General features: G+C 42.7%; 1 protein-coding gene and 1 pseudogene across 2 annotated transcripts in view; both read left to right on the top strand.

Moving 5' to 3' along the window:
* Positions 1 to 24,859, top strand: part of ASTN1 (astrotactin 1) — a 323,018-nt gene that overhangs the window by 80,849 nt on the left and 217,310 nt on the right. The gene's annotated exons all lie outside the window — the stretch shown is intronic.
* Positions 44 to 1,092, top strand: LOC102994526 (casein kinase I-like; annotated as a pseudogene).

The raw sequence follows: 24,859 nt of genomic DNA, 5'->3' as shown, positions 1-24,859 counted from the left end.
ATTTAAGAGATTTGGGGAGAGTAGACAGCCAGTTATCAATTTTGGGGAGCTCCGGCTACAAAAGAATCTTTATACAAATGAATACTTAACTATATCAAGTTGGAGCCCATCAAGTCCCAGGCTCCGCAGCTGCACCTGGAATACAGCTTCTAAGAGCAGCTCAGCGCCGCAGAGGGCGTCCGCCAGGTCTACTACTTCGGCCCGTGAGGGAAGTACTACAATGCCATGGTGCTGGAGCTGCTCAGGTCTGGCCTGGAGGACCCGTTTCACTCCTGCAACCACACGTTCACGCTCAAAATGGTGCTGATGATCGCAATCCAGCTGGTCAGGCGCATGAAGTACGTGCACACCAAGTGCCTCACCTACCGGGACGTGAAGCCCGAGAACTTCCTGGCTGGGCTGCCGGGCACGCCATCCACATCATCGACTGACTCCGGCCTAGCCAAGGAGTCCATCAACCCCGAGACCAAGAAGCACATCCCGTACTGCGAGCATGGCGTGCTACATGAGCATCAACACTCACCTGGGCAAGGACCAGAGCCGTTGTGATGACCTGGAGGCGCTGGGCTACGTGCTCCTGTGCTTTCTGTGCGACAGCCTGCGCGGGCAGAGGCTCAAGGCCCACACGCTCAAGGAGCGCTACCGGAAGATCCGGGACACCAAGCGGGCCACGCCCATCGAGAGCCTCCCTGAGAGGTTCCCGGAAATGGACACGTACCTGTGCTACGGGCGGCGCCTGGACTTCTTCGAGAAGCTGAACTCTGACTACCTGCACAAGTTCTTCACTACCTCTGACCGCAGCCGCTTTATGTTTGGTTACCAGTCCGACTGGGCCGGGAAGTCCCGGCCCACGCCTATGGCGCGGTCCACACCAACCGGCCCTCGCAGCCTCAGGCTCGGGATAAAGCCTTGCTACACAGCAAAAACCAGGCACTGAACTCCATACACGGGGAGCTGAATGCCAACGACAACACCGCTGGTCACTTCAGTGTCCCCGTCACAGTCCCCGCAGACGTGGAGGTGGCTGACGACACCAAGTGCGGCTGTTTCCTTCAGAGGAGAAAGAGAAAATCGCTGGAGCCACGCAAGTGACCCTGTAGCGGTGGCCCCTGAATCCTCCCGCTGCAGCCCCTCGGGGCCAGCTTGGCCATGGCCATGTGGCCGCAGCCGGACGCAGACTGCCTGGCCGGCAGAGCTGCCCTGCCCACGTGGGGTCACTTCCTTCACATGAGACTTTGGACGAGATTCCTTACACCTGTTTCTAGTCCGCCCTTCCAAGAGCATTAGCTATTTAAAACAAGGAAAAAAGAAAACTCCAGCGGCCGCTCTGCCTTGCGCCTCTGCCAGTGTCTGCTGAGTAAGTAGTGCAGCTGCCAGCCCCGTTAGTGCCATAAAGTGCAGCTTCTCTCCCTCCATCCGGAGGCCGTTTTCTCCAGGGGTCGCTGTGGGACGTTGCTGCCAGAGGTGAGCCCGCCCTGGGCCTCCCCAGGCCAAAGGGGAAGGCTGGGTGAGGGCGGCCCCCAACCGAAATGCCGCTCCAAAGCCTGGGCTGGCAGGTGTGGCCGGCGGGTGTGGCCGGCAGGTGTGGCCGGCGGGGAGTTCCTGCGCACCTACTCCTGCCGCTGCCTCAGGGCCCAGACCTCTGGGCGGCCACCACTGGGCCCTTTGGGCGGTGCCAGGTGCGCCTGGTTTTCTTGTGTTGGCTCGGCGCTGCCGGCCGAGCAGTGGGAGATAAGCGCCTTAAAGCCAGTCCCAGACCCACAGTGGGCCCGGTCCGAGCAGTCAGCGTGGTCTCCCGGAGGCCAGAGTGCTGCGCGGTCAGAGGAACTGGGGGCGTTCCCCGCGGCGTGTGCATCTGGGTCTTGCCTTACATAGTGTACAGAAATGGCACTTCGTTTCTCTGATGCTTCCTGGAGGCCACAGAATTTAGGGGCTTTTTTAAAAAATTAAAGGAAAATGAAACCAAAATAATATTAATAATAATAATAATGATTATCATGCAGGCTTTGCTAAGTGCCAGGCTCTGTATTATTTCATCTTTATGACAAATCTTTGATAGAGGTATCATTACTATAGCCAGTTTTAGGTGAGGAAATTTGAGGCTTAGGTTTATGATGAGATTAGGATTTAAACCATGTTCTAACCCTATAGACTGTGTTCATGGGAGCTGCAGTTGTTACGGGTGAACCTATGTGGAGACATTTCCGTATGAAATAAGGTGGAGGTGTTTGGCAGTTGGGAAAAAAAAATAGTTATGGGACTTTTCTTTGAAAATATCACAGCATTTTCCCAGTGGTGGTGATGATTGGAGAACTGATACTGATGAGCAAAAATGATAGGAGTTTTGTCGAGACTGGGGACGAATGAGGAAACTTAAGATCTCTGCATGAGTTGCTCTAAACTGGGTTTACTTTTAGAAGTTAGCTATATCGGACTTGAGGTGCTTAAGCAGGCTTTGGGTATTTGGGATTCGTGCATCTGAATGACATCCAAGTTTTCTCTCAAAGCTAGTGTTCAAAGAGAGAGTGTGTCATAGACGTGCAAAAATTACTGCTGTGGTCTTGTTAGTGGGTTGATCTGCAAGAAGCAGCAAGAGTAAAAACACTCATTGAGCTTTGTTCTTATTTCACAAGATCATTTTGGCTATCAGGATCCTTGTGATTCCACATGAATTTTAGGATTTTTTTTTACTATTTATGCAAAATATGCCATTGGAATATTTAATAGGCATTGGATTGAATCTGTAGATCACTTTAGATAGTATGGACATTTTAACAATATTAAGTCTTTCAGTCCATGCACAGGGATGTGTTTCCATTTAGACTTCAAAACATAGGAGGCTTCCCTGGTGGCGCAGTGGTTGAGAGTCCGCCTGCCGATGCAGGGGACATGGGTTCGTGCCCTGGTCCGGGAAGATCCCACATGCCGCGGAGCGGCTGGGCCCGTGGGCCATGGCTGCTGAGCCTGCGCGTCCGGAGCCTGTGCTCCGCAACGGGAGAGGCCACAACAGTGAGAAGCCTACGTACTGCAAAAAAAAAAAATAACAATAATAATATGAAGCTGTGCTAATCAGAACAGTATGATATTGGCACAATGGCAGACATATAGACCAGTGGAACAGAATAGAGAGTCTAGAACTAGATCCAAGCACACACTGTCAAATTATCTTTAACAAGATTGCCAAGACACAATAGGGAAAGAGTAAGTTCTTTAATAAATGGTGTTGGGAAACCTGGATATCCATGTACAAAAGAATGAAGTTGGGCCCTTATGTTAAAAATCAACTCAGAATGGATTAAATACTTAAGCATAAGACCTGAAACTATAAAACTTCTTGAAGAAAACAGAGGGAAAATCTTCATAGATTGGTGTTGGCAATCATTTCTTGGATATGACATCAAAAACACAGGCAACAAAAGCAAAAATGGACAAGTGGGACTACATCAAACTGAAGAGCTTCTTTTTTTTTTTTTTGCATTATGCAGACCTCTCACTGTTGTGGCCTCTTACGTTGTGGAGCACAGGCTCCGGACGTGCAGGCTCAGCGGCCATGGCTCATGGGCCCAGCCGCTTCGCGATTCTTTCATGGAATACTTTCCCATTAATAGGTAGGAAATGAAAACCCTGAAATCTGAATAATGTTAATTAGCTGCTGACAACATATCAGATGAAGAACTATCTCCACCATGTCTGGTCTACTGTTTGTGTCTGATGGAGGATGTTGGAGGTGGCAGGTTTTCAGCAGAAAACAGGAACATGGAAATTAAGGAAGGCAAAGGATGGCCAGTGGGTCTTGGTCCTATTTACATTGAAAGGCTGTTTGGGAGTTTTTTCAATATCCATGTTTATGTGAATTTCAATATTTAATGCTGAAGTTAGTGTTAGAAAGACTATCTTATATATATAAAAAAGTAGTTAGTTACATGGTTTACATGTAAACACTCAAGGGTCTTGAGTGTTTGCCACTTTATCCCAGGGTTGTATGGAAACTGTGCTGGGAATTTTATCTGCATGACAGGTGGCTGAATGCGAAAAATTGGCAGTTCAGATGAACATCTTGTGGTCCTAAGACTGGAAATTGTAAAACTACTAGAACTTAATATAGGGAAAAAGTTTCTTGACGTTGGTTTGGGTGATGGTTTTGGATTTGATACCAAAAACACAGGCAACAAAAGCAAAAATGGACAAGTGGGACTACATCAAACTGAAGAGCTTCTTTTTTTTTTTTTTGCATTATGCAGACCTCTCACTGTTGTGGCCTCTTACGTTGTGGAGCACAGGCTCCGGACGTGCAGGCTCAGCGGCCATGGCTCATGGGCCCAGCCGCTTCGCGGCATGTGGGATCTTCCTGGACCGGGGCACAAACCCATGTCCCTTGCATCGGCAGGCGGACTCTCAACCACTGTGCCACCAGGGAAGCCCATGAGCTTCTTTTTTTTAAAAAAAAATATTTATTTATTTTTGGCTACATCAGGTCTTAGTTGCGGCATGCAGGATCTTTTGTTGTGGTGCATGGGCTCTTTGTTACAGTACGCAGGCTTTCTCTAGTTGTGGTGCATGGGCTTCTCTCTAGTTGAGGTGTGTGGGCTCAGTAGTTGCGGCACACAGGCTTATTTGCCCTGCAGCATGTGGGATCTTAGTTCCCCGACCAGGGATCAAACCCGCGTCCCCTGCCTTGGAAGGCGGATTCTTAACCACTGGACCACCAGGGAAGTCCCTCAAACTGAAAAGCTTCTGTACAGCAAAGAAAACAATCAACAGAGTGAAAAGGCAACCTATGGAATGGGAAAAAATATTTGCAAACCATATTATGATAAGAGGTTAATAGCCAATATATTAAGGAACTCCAATGATAAAACCAAATAACTTCATTTAAAAATGTGCTAAGAACTTGAATAGACATTTCTCCAAGACACACAAATGGTCAACAAGTTTATGAAAGATGCTCAACATAATTAATCATCAGAGAAGTGTAGATCATGAGCTATCACTTCACACCTGTTAAGATAGCTATCATAAAAAAAAACACAAAAAACAGGAAATAGTGAGCATTGGTAACGCTGTGGGGAAATTCAAACTTTTGTACACTGTGGGAAAGTAAAATGGTATAGCCACTGTGGAAAACAGTATGAAGTTTCCTCAAAAAATTAAAAGTAGAACTACTATATAAAATAATCCAGCAATCCCGCTTCTGGGTATTTATCTAAAATAATTGAAAACAAGATCTTGAAGAGATATTTGCATTTCCATGTTCATTGCAGCATTATTAACAATAGCCAAGATATGGGACAATCTAAATGTCCATTGATGAATAAATGAAAATAATCCATTACTGAAGGACAAATAGTTCATAGTTCCACTTAGATATCCAAAGTAGTAAAACTCAGAGAAACAGAAAGTAGAATGGTGGATGCCAGGGACCCGAGGGAGGAAGAAATGGGAAGATGCTTTTCCATGGGTACAGAGTTTCAGTAATACAAGATGAAAAAATTTTAGAGCTCTGTTGTGCAACAGGGTGTATATAGTTAACAGTACTGTACTGTACACTTAAAAATTTGTTAAGAAGTAGATTTCATGTGAATTGTGCCCCCCCAAAAGCAAACATTGAGAATGAAAATACATATTGAGAATGTGAGAAGGATAAAAAGAGAAGGCAGTGGGCTTGAGATTATGGGCATTTGAATTGGCAAAGCCCAGGGCAAGGATCTAGAGGAAGAAGGGCAGTTGGATTTTACTCAGATGACAATCATGTGCTCAGGCAGCCTCTCTTCATTTAAAACCACCTGTGTGCATTTATAGTGCATTATATTCATTTGAGAGGCAGGATATACAGTGGCTAAGAACATGCAGTTTGGTGTCAGACTGACCTGGGTTTGAGTCTTGGCTCCTCTGATTATGAACTGATAATTTTCTTAACTTCTCTCAGCCTTGCTGTTCTCATCTGTATAGCAGAGAACAATATCTATTTCAGCTGAGAAGATTAAGTGAGGTAATTTGTGTAGTGATCTCAACTGAAAATTGTGATTTTTTTTTTAGCAAGGAGGCAGCATTAGTACATAAGACTGGAGCCTGAAAGTTTGTGAGATTTCAGGCAAGGATATTTCTACAAGGCAGGCTCTCTTGGGAGCTGATGTCAGTATCAGTATTTGTATGCAGATCTGTACCCAAAACATAAACCCCAGAATATAAACCTTCAATGAAATTCAGAGACCTAACAGTCCTATATACAAACACACAGCTGAAAAGTCAGCTTTCACATACAATTAAGAAAAAAATTGAGCTTTAAAAAATAAAACTGTTAGTCGTTGATCTGTGGGAAAAGTTGAAATCTCTCCTTTTCTTTGTTGATGTTTCTTTCATTTTTTGATGAAATCTTCCCACGCTGTCATCTTTCAATCATCTAGGTCCCATTCAGAAGCAGGGAGAGCTCTGGCAGAGCCAGTGTTGCGGGTGTGTGCAGGGTCTTTTTTTGCTTGTTTTTAATTGTTGTTTCCTGGGCTTGCTCTTCCGAAAAGGGCAAGTGGGACATCTCAGAGTATTGACTTAGCAGACAGGGGTTATTAAATAATATGAATGTGGTTGCCATAGGATTTTGCAGTTCTTCTAAGTTGGTAATAACTGTTTTAAAGGAGTAGATAAGAGAGGATTTCCTTCTTAAGTCATCAGGTGGTGTCCTGCCTGTGCCAGGAATGGTCTAAGTCACTATTCTACTTGTAACTCTAAATTGATGGATGTCATATACGGTATTCTGACACTGAGTGTTAAAATAAGTGCCCTTTAGACTTCAGCAAAATATTTGGCAAGGTCTTCCACATGAGCTTTCCAGACTTGATGGAAGGAGAAGGCAGAATGCTGGTCCAAGTAAGTAGATTCATATGTGGTTGTAATTTGATAGTGGATTCTAATCATATTTTTTATTCAGTCATTCAGTGTCGACAGATATTTAGTCAGAGCTTTACCATGTGTCAGACCCTTTTCTAGGTAGTGAGAATGTACTAGTGACCAAAGGAGACAAAGCTCCTGCCTTCATGGAACTTATATTCTAGTGCCACAGGGCTCTTTCCTCAGTCCTGTCTTGTTCAACATTTCTATAATTGATTTCTGTAACATTCAAAAACATGTTTGTCCTACGAAGCCACGGTAATAAAAACAGTGCACTACTGGCATAAGGCTAGACATATAAAAATGGAATGGAATTGAGAGTACAGAAATAAACCCTTATATTTGTAGGCAATTCATTTTGACAAGGGTGCCAAGACAATTCAATGGGGAAAATGGTGCTGGTACAACTACAAAACTGCGTATCCATGCAAAAGAATGATGTTGAACCCTTACCTCACACCATATGCAAAAAACAACTCAAAGTGGATTTACTATATAAATGTAAGAGCTAAGACTATAAAACCCTTAGAAGAAAACATAGGTGTAAGTCTTTGTGATCTTAGATTAGGCAATGCATCTTAACTGTGGCACTGAAAGCACAAGCAACAAAGGAAAAAATTAGATAAATTGGGCTTCATCAAAATTTGAAACTTTTGTGTTTCAAAGAATGACATCAGGAAATTGAAAATAAAACCCACAGAGGAAGAGTAAATATTTGAAAATCATGTATCTGATAAAGTATCCAAAATACTTTTAAAAATCATGTATCTAAAATATATAAAGAACTCCTACAACTCAACAATAAAAAGACTAATGATCCAACTAAAAATTGGGCTAAGATTTGAATAGACATTCTCCAAAGATATCCAGATGGTCAAAAAACCCATGAAATGGGCCAATGCTCAATAGCATTAGTCTTCAGGGAGCTACAAATAAAAACCACAGTGAAATACCACTTCATAGCCACTAGGATAGCTATAATCAAAAACAAACAATAATAAGTGTTGACAAGGATGTGGAGAAATCAGAACCCTCATATACTGCTGGCAGGAATGTAAAATTGTTCAGCTGATGTGGAAAATGATTTGGCATTTCTTCAAAAGAGCTAAACATAGAGTTACCATATGACCCAGCCATTCCACTTTTAGGTATATACTCAAGAGAATTGAAAACATCTATCCACAAAAAAACTTACACATGAATGTTCATAGCAGCATTATTTATAGTGTTCAAAAATGGCAACAATCCAAGTGTATGTTAACTGAAGAATGAATAAACAAAATGTGCTGAATCCATATAATATACTAGTATTTGGCCTTAGAAATAAAGTACTGATAAATGCTACAACATGGATGCATCTTAAAAAACATTATTCTAAGTGAAGGAAACCAGACACAAAAGACCATATATTATATGAATCCATTTATATGAGATGTCCATAACAGGCAACTACATAGAGACAGAAATTCGTGGTTGCCAGAGGAGAGAGGGAGGAGGGATGGGGACTGCTAATGGGAAATAGAGTTTCTTTTTAGCTTGATGAAAATTTTCTGGAATTAGGTAGTAGTTATAATTGTATAAATTTGCAAATATTAAAAATCACTGATTGTACAATATAAAAGGGTGGATTTTATGGTATGTGAATTATATCAATAAAAATGCTTATCATAATTATAGGTTACATGAAACTAGCAAGGGGAATATTTGCATTGGATGGCAAAGTCTATACTCAGAAGAATCTTGACAGATTGGAAAGATGGGCTGAATCTGAAAAGGTAAAATTTAGTAGGAATAAACAGTCTTAAAACTGCATTCAAGAAAAACAATTAATAACAGCCCTATAAAATAATTCCAGGCTTTAGTTCACAGAGAGCCTGTTGTAAGTCAGCAGAATGTCACATCCTAAAAGGTTAATGTAATGTTTGCAGCATTAACAGAAGTATAGTTACTCCAATGGGAGATTAACATCATTTTTTGTTTGAGCTGGTCAAATGACACCCAAACTTTTGAGGTCAGTTCTGGTCGCTGTGATTCAGGAAATATCTAGTTCAGTGGGTGAATCTAGCCCCAATACATATTATATTTGGCTTTCACGAAGTCTGTGTTCTCATTTGAAGGCATTTTGGTAAGATGGGCCTCTTCCTTTACCACCAGCCCTATCACTCCTTCATTACCACAAGCAGGGCCAGACTCATACATGTATTTTACCCACATCCTCCTTATTAACATTTGAATTTAGCCCCTCTCTCCACCCACTCTTGAAAACAAAGGCATGTAAAAAGGATGGTAGAGGCGTCCCAAGACATGTTGAAAGGATAAGGAACAATTGAATGGACTATTATGCTTCATCAGAAAAAGATCTGGGAACCATGGGAGCAGACTTCAAATATCTGAAGGTCTTTCATGTAGATGTGGGAAAAGACTAATGAATACAAGGGATTGATGGGTTGAGGCTTCAGAGAAGATGTTTTGACTCAAAGTAGAGAGCATTTCAGCCAAGCTCCCTGTGGATGGGTGGTCTTTATTCAAAGGTGGAGGGTTGGTTGAGCTTTGTTGGCACAAGCTGGATGACCATTTAAATGGATATAGGATCTAGATGACTTTTGTAATCTCTTCGAGTTTTAAGATTTTATCATGATGCTAATTATCTGTCAAGCCACCCTGCTGGTTTAGCTATTAGACATTCTACCAAGGGACTGCAAACATAAGACTGTCTCATGGATCTTTGTCCTTAGGAAGCTCACAGTCTAAAAAAAATTATAAGAATACCAACACCATGTGTTGTGTTGTATTATATTGTATTGAGTTGTGTTGTTTGTATTGCGATGATGATGGTGGTGATTGAAGAGTGTGTGTGTGTGTGTGTGTGTGTGTGTGTGTGTGTGTGTGTGGTGTGTTTCGCAAGTATGTACATTTATGCTCATGTGAGCAGGGCTAAACTAATACGTGGGCCACTAGTGCTTTTGGTGTCAGAAGTGAAGAGGATGCCCTATTTTTATTAAACAAAATAAGAGCTTCACTCAGCCACTGACTGATAACACCCTGGGAAAGGTGACTGTTTTCAGTGACTTCTAATTTCTATTTCAGTGTCTGATTGCAAGCCCTTTGCTAAGGGTCAGTTTTGATGGAGTTTGTAGGGTTGTGGAAGAACCTCAGCCAGTACTGGGGAGAGTGTGATATGCAGGTGGAGAGCCGGGCTTGGGCTGGGTGGTGCAGGGAAGGCGAGGGAGAATAAAGATACAATTATTTCTGCATGTATCTCTGTGTGAGTTACCAGTGTGTGTGAGAGAGGGTGGTGTGGGTAAGTATATGTATCCTGTGGGGTATCAGGTAAGGCTTCTACCGTTCTGTGAACTGGACTCTGGAAATTGAGGAGTACTTGTATTCATTGATCTTATTTGCCTCAAACATTTTCAGCGTATAGTGTCCCTCCGGTGCCTCTTTCTCTGAATCTATCTCTCTTCTTCCAGGCATAGCTATGGAACAAAGATTAATTAATACATTAACTAAATGATACAAATGGCTTTAACTGCCCTCCATAGGAGCTTTTGTTATTGGAAGGGTCAAATCTGGTCCCATTCAGAAGCAATCCAGAAACTCTCACGGAGCCATCAAGGACCCCCGGGTGGTCTGAGCTTCCCCACTGAGCAGGAAGACTCTTTTATTTTTTTTAAATTTAATTTAATTTAATTTTTTTATACAGCAGGTTCTTATTAGTCATCCATTTTATACACATCAGTGTATACATGTCAATCCCAATCTCCCAATTCATCTTACCACCCCACCCCCCCGCCACTTTCCCCCCTTGGTGTCCATACGTTTGTTCTCTACATCTGTGTCTCTGTTTCTGAGCAGGAAGACTCTTGACATCAAACGAAGTACAGAGATCTGGGAGCTCCCATGCCTCCACATTGATGAGATTAGGCAGGGGCTCCTGGGTCACCTCCTCTGCTTTTGAGAAGGACTGGCTGTGCTGGTTACGTAAACCAAGAAAAATCACCATCCTCTCTTGCTGGCTCACTGCCCATTGTCCCTCCCATAGATGGGAGGGGTGTGTGGTGGGGGTTCTGACTCTGGGCCAGACAAAGCAGTTCATATCCAACGAGTATTACTGGTTTCTAAACCTTAATGGAAGAATTTTGATGTTTTGATTACCCTGTTTTGTTGAGGAAGGAAGGAAGGAGGAAGAGAAGAAGATGGGAGGGAAGAAATACTCCACTTGTGCTTGTATATAGTTACGTGAGCTTGGAGAATGGTGTGCAAAGATATATTTTGAACTTTAATAGTAGTTACTTCTGGGAGTGGGATTGCAAGGCAGACGGGCAGAAGTTTCGCTTCAAAAGCTTCTCAGTTGTTTGACGTCTTAGAATGAGCATGCTACATTTTAAACGAGAAATGTTTAAAATAATTTTTAAAATAGGTAATATTCAACAGAGTGTAGGATTTTTCAGAAAAATTAAAGTAGCACCTCTTGGTTTGCTGTTAACTCCAAAACACATGTATTTTTCCCTTGTGAATGTCCTGTCTGCCTTTTTGATTTTACTGATGGTGACACTAGCTACATTCAGTGAAGTATCTAATCAGGCATGTGGCAAATGTCACAGCTGTTCCAACTTCTCTATGTCTTTGGCTTATCGGCCTGATTCTCAAGCTCAAGAAAACTGCCTCTGTTTTGCCCCTTATGAGATGGGGAGCACCAAAAAGCTTGGCTGGACACTTAGGTGTGAATGTTACTCAACTCTGGCAGTGGAACTTTGTCTTGGCTTCTGGGTGGTGGCAGAAGCAGAGGCAGGCCAGCATCTCCATGGGGGGCAGTAGGAAGCTGTCCATTCTCTTTAGGTGCTTAAGCAGATTTCCAGTTCAATTCTGTCACATCTGAGGGGTTCAGATATATTTTCAAAACCCAAGCCTTTAGGCTTGTACTAAACTGAAACTCTGAGGCACATGAGGTTGGTTCCTCATCAGTATGACTGGAGTTGAAGATTGAAAAAGATGAGGTGATAATAATACCTTACAGGTATATAACTTCTTTAAGCAAAGCTCTTTGCAAACAGCTCAGCAAACCTCAGGACTGAGAGCCCAGCTCGGCCAGTGCTGAAATGCAGCCGTGCCCTGAACAAAGCCACCTGCAGGGTCAGCAAGCCACCCTCAGCGAGACCTTAACTCCCAACTTTGCTTGGAGAGGTGAAAATGAAGACTATCTACCAGCAGCGTCAGGGACACTTTTTTGAAGCAAAATGTAATTACCAGAGTAGGAGCTGGCCTCGAAAGTGGGGATTAACACTCCCCCGCTCCCACCAGCATCCTGGGCTCTCTGAACAGCTTCAGCAAGATTTGGGGTTTTATGCTTCCATCCAAAAGCTGGCTCTGTTTGAGACACGGTTGAGGACTGCAGACCACAGAGACATTGATTCATTGCAACGAGGGGAAAGGATTTAGCGGTATTTCTTGTAAGCCCGGGCAGCCTGAGGATGGAGGTGGGGGTCAGAGGAGATTCACAGGGTCTGAAGGTTGAAAAAGAGGCCATGCTCACCTCCAAATAATAAATAACATTCAGGCTCCTGCTGAATGGGCAGAATTCCACATATGGCTTGCTGAGCGCACTGCTGAGGATGGCTGACTCCTCGTGGTCAGCATCCCAGGTCCTGTTTCTTTCATCTTGTATCTCAAGAACATCACTGAAAGATGCTTTCCTCTTCTGGGCAAGTCTCTCATGCAACCAGCTTAGGAGTCTGAAAATTGGTGTTTTCTGTTTTGTCCTGTTCAGGAACCCTGATGACTTCATGCAAGTCACTGCCCCTCTTGGTGCCTGATTCTTCACTTGCAGCACAGAGAGGTTGTACCAGATCAGGATCTTTACAAATGCTGTCTCCCAGAGTCCTAGGGATTTCACTAACAGGCTTCAGCTGCCATCAGGAGGGTGGGAAGATGGGAATGATGGGACTCTGAGCCCATTATCCCTGCTGGGATGAGAACCATTCTTCTTTTATCTCTGTTGACATAGTAAGCATCTCTTTAAAGGTTTCTTTTGAAGAAAGAGTTTTGCTGTTGAAAACATTTTGAGAATAGATGCTATTTTCCAGTTCTCTCTGGCTATAATAGTCTGTGCCCACGCAAATAGCTTTGGCAGTTTTACAAACCAAACACCCAGAGTATTCATATTAGTTGCCATAGAAGATACCTAACAATCTCTGGTGTCAAAATAAAAGCTATTATTTTCTTTTCATTAAAAACTATCGATCATGCTAAAAATGAGAAGAAACACACAGAACATATGAAGAAGAAATTTAGAATCTCCCATACCCCCACTCTCCAGGGACAAACTGTAAATATTAGTTACATGTTTTGCCAACTTTCTATTCATATAAAATTCTTTTTGGAAAACTGAGCTCATATTTTACACAATTTAAAAAGAGTTTAAAAACATTATTTGACCTTATATTGTAAGTGATTTGCCACATCATTAAATGTTCGTTGAAACATATGATGGTTAATTGTATTTAGTATTACATAGTATTTCATCATATGTCCATACCATCATTTATCCATCCCTTTTCTAATGCTGAGCATCTAGATGGATTCCAGTGTCTGCAAGTTAAATGCTAAGAGGAACATTTTTGCAATAATTCTTTTCCCACCATATATGTATTTAAGGTTAAGGCTTTTTCCCTTCTTGAAATTTATATTTGTGTTTAAAACTAGTTGACATGAAAAGAAAGCTAAAGGTGGAGAAAGGGGTTGGTTGAATGATCCATGATACTACAGAGAAGATACCACTAGAGAGACAAGAAGGAGGAAAGAAAAACACTAGGAGAAGATGTGTGTGGAGGAAGGGGAGGGTTTCTCTGCTATTATGCAAGACCAGGACATCTGACAACCTCAATAATAACAGAAAAGTCTTTTGTCAGATCATTATTGAGTGAAAAAATATTCCATTTCTGAGGAACACAAAATCAGCTGTGGAGAACCACCCCCCACCCCCGCCCCCGAGGAGCATCATGAGGACCTTGAATAAGAACCCATGGAGAGTGAAACAACCGAGTTGCTGATTTTGACATTGCCATGAACTTGGGCAGGTGACCAAACTCTGTTACTTCATCATTTAATGAGGGAATTCCAGTAGGTCAGTCATTTCCTGTGAAAGACACCAGCCCACCTAGAAGCCAGTGAGAGAGTAAAGGATAACTACAAGGTATTTGTATTTGCAGTCTTTGTTAAGAACCTGATAGAAACTTTGCCCTTGCTATTGAAGAAAAAGATAAAGAGAAAACCAGGGAAACTCATTCCATGCCTCCTGTGCCAACCATTCTGTGAACCAGGCTTTTTATCTCTACCACCTCTCGTAAAAATCCTCAGAGGCAGGATTTTGCAGGTGCCCTTTACTGCCTTAGCTGCATTTTATAGGTGAGGAATCTAAGGCTAATATCAGTTAAGTAGCCTGTCCAGGGTCATAGGGCTAGTAAGTGGCAAAGCAGGACTCAAATTCATACTGTCTGTTTTCAAAACCTATGCTCTTGCAACTGGGCCATATGACCCCAGTTATCTATGTCTTTGAATAAAAAGAGAAAAAAAATATTAATAAATAAGCTTGGTAAACAGGGAAAAATATATGATACAAGGTTCCATATCAGATTTTTAAAAAATGAAAGGAAGGGAAAAGGAAGAAGGGATGGAGGGAGGGAGAGAAAAAAAGAAAGCCTTAGAAACTCAGGACTATTTCATCTCTAAGTTCTCCAACATATACAACCAAATGCTTTTCTTTCATATCTTTTAGGTGTCAAGGAGCATGAGAAATCCTTTAGTCCAATCACTTTGTTTTATAGATAAGAAACTAGGCTCCAGAAAAAGGGCATTGACTTGTTCAATATCATGTGGATGGTTAAAAGCAGAACTGAATTAAGAACCAAAGTTATCTCTGATCACATAAGACAAGTATTTCTAACACTAAACACAGTGCGTGGCATGGATTAGTACCAGTCATTCAATAAAGATCATTCCTTTTGCTTACCCTCTGCTGTCCCATCCCTTTCCTGTGTTCATGCCTTTTTTCATTCAGCCATCACTTGCTGTGACCAAGCCATGTATTCAAGAGGTTCTTGGCCCAGGTAGAAGTTCATAGAATCTTACGCTAGTGCTCTTCTGCTTGCACCCTATATCATTTGGGGAAAAACTGGATGTTAATGGGTTAAGGAGTAAAAGAGAGAATGAGTAGAGAAAATAAATTCGTAGGCTTAATTTTTGAAGGGTTAAGCAATTAATGAAAGGAAAAATAATCAATAAGAAAAGTCAAAATCAAGATCAGAAGCTTTTCTTCTTTTGGAGGAGATGGAGGTGAGGATGACTTTTACCATTATTTTAGACCAAGGAGGAAGAAATACTGGGAAGATAGATTGAAGGTAAAAGGGACAGGAGAGGAGAACAAAATCTTTAGAGGTAGCAAGTGAGGGAGAAGTTGAGGGCCCAGGGAGAGGGGTTGAACTTTGAGAAGAAAAAGAATAGCTTTCCTTCTAGGCTGGAAGGGATATGAAAGGAAAAGCGAAGATAGGAAGAGTTCTGAAGTAAAGGACAGGAAAATTAATGGAGTTCACCTCTCCTGCAGATGGACTGGGATGGGGATAATAGGTTTGAGTTATGAAAACAGGTCTTGGGCTCAGAATGTACCCACTCCTGAGATTTTTATTTGGGGAGGGACATACTCTCTGGCACCTTTGTGATTGGGAAGGTACATAAACTGTACATAAGAGCTTACATAGCAGCCTCTGCTTTTAGTGGGAGACATGCAGGGCCTGGAATTGTGGTAGAGCATAATTAGCTGATTCTCTCGTCCTTGGTCCAGGTGGTCATTTGCCTTTCTTTCTTCCTGAGTAAAAATGGTGACGCCTCCAACCATTCACTCCCTGATGGTTTCAGAAGTATGACTGGGAGAACTTCACTCCCTGTCGTGATGGGGAACTGGAGAAGTGCTGTGCTTTGCAGTCAGAGGCATATGGCACTTCAGAGGCAGTGGTCCCGTATCTGCAGATATTATTACAAGGCTCCAACCTAGCTACTTTCCATCTCCACAGAAGGCAAAGATGAAAGGAACAGGTTTAAATGACAGCAACAGGGGGATTGACTCTGACAAAAGAAGAAAAACATCTTAGTAAGGTAGGATAAGCATGCTGTGGAGAGGATTTGGAGGATGTAGAACATCTATCCCTAGAAACCTCCAGGCCCTCATTTGTCTGGATACCTGGGAAGTAGAAGAGCTTCCTGCAGAGGTTTGGTCCAGGTGGACCAAGACTCCCTTACAGTTCTGTATTTCATTTATAATCTTGATAGCGTGACCGCGGTGGTGATTGCTGAGAGTGGTCCACTTAGGAGACCATGTTGACAATTGAGGATTTGGGGAGGAGCTCCACAAAAAACAAGGGAGAAAGAACTCTTCTGTTGCTTTCCTGATCTATAATGGGCCTTTGCAGGAGGAAGCTGTTTTATTCCAGGGTTTAGAAACCTAATGCCTCATCACAGTTTATACAGGGAAAGCCCAGTGGATGATTTTCATTCATTTCTAACTTTACACTTGGAATTCTTAATTTCTAATACCTAAAAACAATGTTTTTACTTTTAAAGGTGAGATGAAACATTTTTTCCTCAGTGACACTTGACCTAATTTGGCATAGAGAAAAGAATGATGCTTTTGGACCTACAGATTTCCTACAAGAATTTTAGAAAATGCAGAGGGTTGTCATCTTCTGATATTGGGTGGTGCCAGAGAGAGGACGATAGATCACTAGTGTTGAATTTGTATGTGATCGGCAATACATTTTATACTCTGCCCAGACAACCAAAAACGTATGGCCCTGGACTCACATAATAAGGAAAATATACTGATCTATGGCCAGTTGTTGTCATCAGGTCACTAAACCTATTTCTCCAGATATAAAATGAGACTATCTTGCCTCGCAGTACAAATGTAATAAAATCTAGTAATGCAGCCATGAAAATAAGCACTGGCCCATAACCCAAAAGGGCTTAAGAAGTCAAGGCTAATGAGAAACGGGCAGTATACAAAAAATAAATTGAATTTCCCCCTCTTTATCTTGAGTTTAATAGGCATTTGGGTGTATTTTCCGCAGAGAACATCTACATGTGCTTTATGCAGGCAGGATATGGAAAAATAGGAAATATGGTACATTGATAAGTGGAAGAGTAGGTAAAATTATAAATGGGGATTTGGCCAATGAAAATGTTATGGTCCCAATAATTCAAAATCTACTAGCAAGTAATGAAGTACCAATACCTTAGGCCAATCTATAGTGGCAGAGTTCCCTCCAGTATCAGGAGGGAGAGTAGTAAAGGGAAGCCAGGAGTATTTAACACAAGGTGCTGGTGTTATTCTTCTGGTTTGTATCAAAAACACCTACCCTGAACAACTGAGGAGTGGGAGGGAAATACATGCTATTGTGGCTCCTTTGAAGGGACGAGAAGGGTCACGTCCTGGCACTGAGATTGGCCCTGGTTCTCGCTTGCCTTTTCTTCTGCTCCAAAGTCTCCCTGCTGTACTCTTTGTATGCGTGTCCTTATGACAGAAAGATCAAGGGGCCACTTCAGAGGAGCTTAAGCTTCAAACAGTCTTTTCCAAAAATAACAAAGGTGGAAGGAAGAAAGAACCGTCTGTGAGTGAAAGCCGGAGCCAAATAAAAAGGCATGAAATGAGGCATTGTGGAGGTGAAAGTCACCTAAGAGAGCCCAGAAGCCCATCCCTCTCACTTAACAGGAGAGGAAACTGAGGCCCAGAGAATCCTTTCCCTTAAAGGACAGTTGTCCCTGGTCTCATCCTTGGCCCTTGACCTTTACACACTGCAGACTCATAGGTGAATTCATCCATTCACATGGCTTCCCCTTAACATCACTTGTACTTGACCACAGAGGAGATATTCCCATGCTCTTCTGATGTGTCCATGCACCTGTCTATGGGGCATTTCTACCTGGAGGTCCAACATGTAATTCAAACTCAGCATGTCTGAACCATCACTCCCCAGCAAACCTGCTCCCCATCCCGTGTTGCCTCTCTGGGTGAATGGTGGTAAACCTCACACTGGCCTCTCAGGATTGTTCACATGTCCTCCCTTCCTCTTGTCCCCGCATCCAAGCAGTGATTCACTCTGTTAATTCCTCCCCTTCCATTACTCTCCTGCCTTTTCCTGCTTCTCCTTTCTACAGGGCAAGCCCTTAACCCCTCTTAGCTTGAAGACGGCAGTAGTTGATCTCCCTGACTTTGATCTCAGCCCTTCTGGTCTTTGCATTCCACAGGCACCTTTTATTTATTTATTTATTTTAAAAAAAAGTTTTTATTTTTGGCTGTGCTGGGTCTTCATTGCTGCGAGCTGGCTTTCTCTAGTTGTGGCGAGTGGGGGCTACTCTTGGTTGCGGTACACGGGCTTCTCATTGCGGTGGCTTCTCTTGTTGGCGGAGAACGGGCTCTAGATGGGCGGTCTTCAGTAGTTGTGGCACGTGGGCTCAGTAGTTGTGGCTCACGGGCCCTAGAATGCAGGCTCAGTAGTTGTGGCACACGGGCTTAGTTGCTCTGCGGCATGTGACCAGGGACATGGGACCAAGGATCGAACCCGTGCCCCCTGCATGGGCAGGTGGATTCTTAACCACTGCGCCACCAGGGAAGTCCCCACAAGCGCCTTCCTTTTTAAAAGCCCAAACTAGGTCTTGTCTTTCCACTCCCTGTTGCCTGGAGGATAAAGTTCAAACTCTTAGGCATGCCACACAGTGTCCTCTGTAGTGTGACCTCCAGTGAGCTCTTCAGCGTAGCACAGCCTGCCAAGTGCCATCTTGATGTTCTAGGAGGGTGCCATGCTATTATTACACGGCTCTATATTATGGAGTAGCTTCCCCTCACCACACACACTCTGCTGGGATAACCACACTTATCTTTAAGCTTAGTGCAGATATCATCTTTTAAACCATGCTGATGCCCTCTCCTTAGGAAGAATGGGCCACTTTTTCCTTATACCTTCACTCCATCCTGTGTATACTTCTCCCACGGCCCTGTTATTGCATTCTTAGTTGTTGTTGTTTCCCCTGCCCATTCTAGTATGTAAACTCCTTTTGGGCAGGTTTATTCATAGTTGTAAACTTTAGCCTTTGGCATGAAGGTAGGACTCAGTAAAATACTTTTTAAAAAGAATGAATGAATGAACGAAAGTGCACACAGCCCACTAGTGATCCAGTCAAGTGAGATATCCCTGGTTTTCCTTCTTCCGGTTCATGTTTTCCCTACTACATATTATAAAGTCTTGGTAATGAAACGTGGTGTTGACACATGAATCGAAAGATCAATGGAGCATGCTGCCCAGCGAGAAGACCCGGGCATTTAAAGTGGTACCATCAGTGTATTTTCTCTACAAAATTGATCTTATTTTCAAGTTGAAATGTTAGAACTCACAAACTAATTAGAAATAAGTGAAGACAAGTCTTCAATTTCTAGACTTTGTCATCTTTCTCTTGCGGCTCAATTATAGTTTAATTGTCCAAGAAAAAAAAATAGACAGGAAAGGTGCACACATGTACTGAGTGCCTGCTGTACACGTCACATATAGTTTCATTTAATCCTCATACAGTCTTTGAAGTGTATATTATTATCTACATTTTACAAATGAAGATACAGAAACTCTGAGGTATGTTACTTGCCTAGAATCACGTGACTAGCAAATGTCAGAGTTGGGAGTCTAACCACGTCTGATTCTAAAGTCCATTCTCTTTCCCCTTCACTACGTTTCCTCCCTAGGGAAACAGAACAGAATTAGGGACATAAAATCTCAAGAAGTTTCACTAAAAGACATTCCTCTGTGACTCCAATAACAAATTGGACTGAAGAGACAGGAGCTATGAATCCTAACTCTTATCCTGTTGCGTGGTATGATTTTGAGAAAGTCCATTACTCTCTTATATCCCATCTCTTTATATTCACAAATATGGGACACACAGACTTTCCTCATCAGTCACGCAATTAATAAAAAAGTTACTTCATAAGTGAATTTGTGTCATTTGCTACAGAAATGCACTTGATGCAATTACTAACCATAAAAGTGACCTTATTTCTACAAGAAACTAGTGTTGGCCTAAAGGAGATAAGACAGCTGGTCTAGTGAAAATTAAGCAGTGGATAAAAAATTGATTCCCTTTTTATTTAATTTTATATCACGTCTTTTTTGGGATGTGTGATGCCAATATTCTTTTACCCCTGGTGATAGGGCAGAAAATGGAGAAGTGAAGAGATGCTTAAGAGGAGAATAGGAAAGATAGTGGGAGTGTGGCTGCTGAACGTGTTACCTGCCAAATTGATTGTTTTCCCTAAGTCTAATAACTCCAAGGTGGCAATTGACATTTTTGCTTGAGCATTAAACACATATTCACAGCATTTAGTGGACCTCAACAGTTACTGCCTATTGACAGAACTTGAATTTGACAGTGGTTTATACCATGCAGAGAGTCTAAAATTAAATATACTGGACAGAGCAATAGAGAAAATATTCAAAGTAGAAGCATCTTAGAATATTAAAAAAAAATCTTTTCAGTTTTTTTCTGGATTTTGAGAGGCAGTGTAACGGAAGGAGCCTTGGTCTGAGATTCCTTTTCTGGATTTCTTATGGGCTAATGCTCTGTGTTACCTTGGGCAAAATACTTAACTCTCTGAGCTTTTGTTATATTTTAAATGGGGGTGTGGCATTTATGCCCTTGAAGGATTGGGCATCTGTAAAATGAGGACAGTATCTCTAAGTTCCTTTGTAGTAATTATGTCTCTAGGTTTTATGATGACTGGGATACTCAGTTTGGTTCCCAGGCACCTTTAGAGCATACCTGGTAATATGGCAGCAGGGAAGCAGGAGAAGGGAAATGGGACCCAGACACTGAAAAACAATGGGAAAATAAATGGTGACTGGGTCTTTTCCTTAAAATCGTGATATTTCTTTCAAAATAGAGCCCTAAACAGATTTTTAAACTGGAAGGGAGAATTAACCTGAACTTCTAGAGGCTAAATTCCTGAAGGATGAAACTCTTTGAGACATTTTAATAATAACCCCCATGATTAAGGGACCTGAAAGCTGGGAGAGACCCAGCTTGGCCCCAACAATTGGCCTTACAAGTTGCCCCACACCCCATGCTGCCATTCTTTTGGGACCTGGGAAAGACACCAGGTCCTTCACCAAGGATCTGTCATTTTTACAGTCAGAATACTCTCTCAGACATTCAATCCACTCTTTCCTTGTTTTAGAAAAAGTCCAACCTTTATACACCTAATATGATTTAGTCCTGGTTTCATTTCCTGAATCTTCGTGTTGCTTTTTCTTCCTGGATCTCATGTTCAATGCTGCCAGTTTCTTTGTCCCTGCAGGTGCAGACAAATTAGCATAAAGAGTAAGTTGCAGAATTGGAAAACAGCAAATTTGATTTCAAAGGCCATTTCAGATTGAGGTCCATTTGGTGGCATTAGGAGCAAAACTAATAAACAAACCAGATTTTTTTCTACCCAAATTGATTTTTTTTTTTACTTGACAGTATCCCCTTAGAAGTAGAGTATTTTATCAAAATCTGATTTTAGCTGTCATGTACAGTGCTTTTTTTTGTTTGTTTCCTTTCTCATTATTTCTGACTGTTAAGTTATGTGGGTTGGCAAAGGAAAATCTTTTCTTTTATAATAAAGAAGAAGGCATTGCCTTTCCAGTGTCATTATCTGCTGTCATGTTTCACAACCTTACAGCAAGCAGCATATTGTGGTTTGCCATTGTGCTATCATGACTCCCATTTTGCAGATGGAAACAAAATTACAAAGAGACTTCAGAGCCATAGCTAGCTATGAAAAGACACAATTCTGAAGAAACCGGGGTTCCCTTTACTCTTTCACTGTCGAAACAAACATATTTTAGGACTTCTCTCATAAAGAGTTATATGTATTTGCCTGTTGTTCTAGGGGGAAAAAAGAGTCTTCTATAAGCTGTGACAGGCGATCAGAGGAGGCTCGGGCTGGGTGCTGTGATCAAGGCCATCTAGTGAGGGGCCAGCGTTTGGAATTCTCAGAGCATTCCCGATCCTCTGAAGGGTATCACATCTCAGTGGGTAGGCTCCTTTGATTGTAAGGCACAGTAACTCACTTTACTCAGTGATGGGGGTGGTCCTTGTTAGGACTCCCTCATGTCAGCAGGAGGCAGTGACCTCGAAGTGTTGAAGGAACGGGAGCCATGCTCCTCCCAGGCCTCAAGGCAGGTGGACCCGGATCCAAGATGGCACTTGGGGCTCAGTGAAGGGCTTTGGGGTCTTCCCTGTGTTGTCCTGCGTGAATGTGCCTCAGCTCCTTCTCTTCCCCCTGCCACCTTGACTAGCATTTCCCTCTGTGCTCAGTGTCTTTCCTCTACCTCAGAGCTTTGCTTACTCATGTTTTTTTCTGTTTCTTCATCTGTCCAGCTTGAAGTGACCCTTATGGCCCAGACTCCCCATCTGTGCTTTTACTATGCATCTCTCTGAGTTCTGCTGATTTAGGCCTGATTCCTTCCACGTTCCCTGCTTCAGATTCCTAAGAGTGAGAATCTGATTAGCTCAAGTTCTTGTGCTGAGCCACTTCGTGAGTTCCTGCCCAGTCTATGGACAGGCTACCCTTGGGTGAAGTGCCCACCCTCAGGGGCTCCTGTGGAAAGAAGGGCCTGAGGAAGGGGCTGTGGAGGGAGGGGCAGCTTCCTGTGGAAGGAGCAGTGGGCAAGCGCTAGGATTGGCAAGCCTAGTGACTGGCCTACCCATCTTTCCTAAACCTTCCTAATACTACTCCTCACCCTGAAGGCGTTAGCAGCCTATGAGGAATGACTGGCAATTAATTTCTAGGAGCTAAAATGTTTTCAAGGTCAGAAAAGGAGAAATCATGAAAGTGGCCGAAGCTCCAAGACACTCTATTAAGAGCTTTGCAGTTATGACTTAATTCCTTGCTCACGACAACTTTCTAAAGTAAATATCATAACCCTTATTGGGCTTAAATAACCTGTTCAAGACAAACCAGCACGAAGTAGAAAGGTTGATATTCAAACCCCGTCTGTCTGACTGCAAAATCAGGCCCACAAATCATACTCCTTCCACATCGAACCACGTCTCTTCGACTAGAGTTTTCTTCTCCTGAGTCAAATCCAGCATCTATGAAATAGTTTGATTGGAATTGGAGCCCCGGCGAGAGAGCGTCTAAGCCTGAGCTGGATGGAGGGGATGAGCTCTGGGGGCGGGGGTTCATCTGCCCCTGAGCCCGGACTCCTGGAAGGCAGCGGTAGAGCCGCAGCCCTGCCCCCAGGTCCTTTTACCCCACCCCCACCCCCCGTCCCCCCGTAGCCGAGAGCGCGCATGCGGAAGCCTCCTGTGACTTACATTAACACAGATCCATCATTAATATGACAAATAGGCGCACCTGCAGACTTAATTGCTTCCATTTTCTTGAGTCACTGATAGGTTTATGGCCTGCCTCAATTCCAGTAAAACCGCAGCAATCTAGATGGGACGAAAAAGTGTCTTCCTCCAATCAATCTCTTTGAACAGTCCCAGACTCCAGCCCTGATGACAGACTTTCTCTCTAGACAGGGTAATTAAAGAGGCCGAGACGGCTAGTTTCAAAAGTCCCTTCATCTTAGTTTTGTCATCTGTAACACAATCCTAGAAACTTAGATGGGAAACATCTTTCCTTCTCCCATCCCTCCCCAAATGACTGGCCCTCCATGTTGGCAAAGGCTGTATTTCCCCCTCCATTCGTCTCACTCCAGAGGCCAGTCAGCTGGGCTTTCTGCTTCCCTCCTGTGAGGAGAGTGGATGTGGTGAGGGGTTTCCATTGCAGTTTAGGGATCCCTCACCTAAGATGGAAAGATCTGCCCAGAAAAAGAAAAGCCATCTTTACACCAGAAGCTTTTTTTCCCCCACCAAATCCAGGTCTGGCTGTTCATGAAAAAACAATGATAACACAAAGTAGGATATAAATTATCTCTTAAATGATTGAAGAAACCTCTCACAAAGAAAACAAAGCTCCCTAGTATATGTTTTGTACTAATGGAACAATTTAAGTATCAAAATTGAAAACAAAAAAGGCAAGGATTTGGAAAACATTCTAATAGGTTATTATGTATGAAAAATGCATGCTAAATAGAAATTAATTGACCAAAAATAGATTTTTATAACCATCAAGCATATAAGAGATCCCCACAAGATGTAAAGGAATTATGCCAGTCTGAAAAACCCTAAATTCTCTCATGATTGTAGGAGGGGGGAAATGATAAAATTAACTGATGAAATGACTTTTTTATATTGAAGAATTTGTGAATTTTCATCAAGCATGTTACTTCCTGAAATTTAAGTACTAAAACAAGTAATATTGAGTACAAAGAGTACCCCAAACTGGGTAACAAGAATAGTTAAATTACTGGTGCCTGAGATACACCCATGCATCCTGAAGAACTTCAGAGATGAAGTTAGGGAAGGTGGTACAAAATATCTAGTTCAACCTGATCTGGCAGACCTTCTTAGTTTGTAAGGACTCTGAGCCCTTACTGGGGGCAAACCCCTAAAGTTGATGCTGCTGGATGAGATCTCTAAATACTTCTACATAATTGAACCTAGCATGCATGGAAGAGGTAGGCACAGTGGTGGGGGGAGACATGGTAACCGTGGGAATCTGTAAAGGAAAATCAAGTCTGAATGATCACTGCTCTGTAGGGGTACCATTCATGCTGATCAAAGGGATCTACTTAGATTTTCAAAAAGCTCTGGCAGGTTCTACCTTTGAAATCTATTTTTTAAATGGTAAGTTACTACCGTATTTGTTGGGAATGGAGCCTTAGTTAGGAAAGCAGTATAAAAGTCTTCATACAGGGCTTCCCTGGTGGCACAGTGGTTGAGAGTCCGCCTGACGATGCAGGGGACACGGGTTCGTGCCCCGGTCCGGGAAGATCCCACATGCCGCGGA

Source organism: Physeter macrocephalus, chromosome 4 (assembly GCF_002837175.3).
Source record: "Physeter macrocephalus isolate SW-GA chromosome 4, ASM283717v5, whole genome shotgun sequence".
Taxonomy (NCBI): Eukaryota; Metazoa; Chordata; class Mammalia; order Artiodactyla; family Physeteridae; genus Physeter; species Physeter macrocephalus.
The sequence above is the reverse complement of the archived record's forward strand: the minus strand, read 5'-3'. Positions and strand labels throughout refer to the sequence as shown.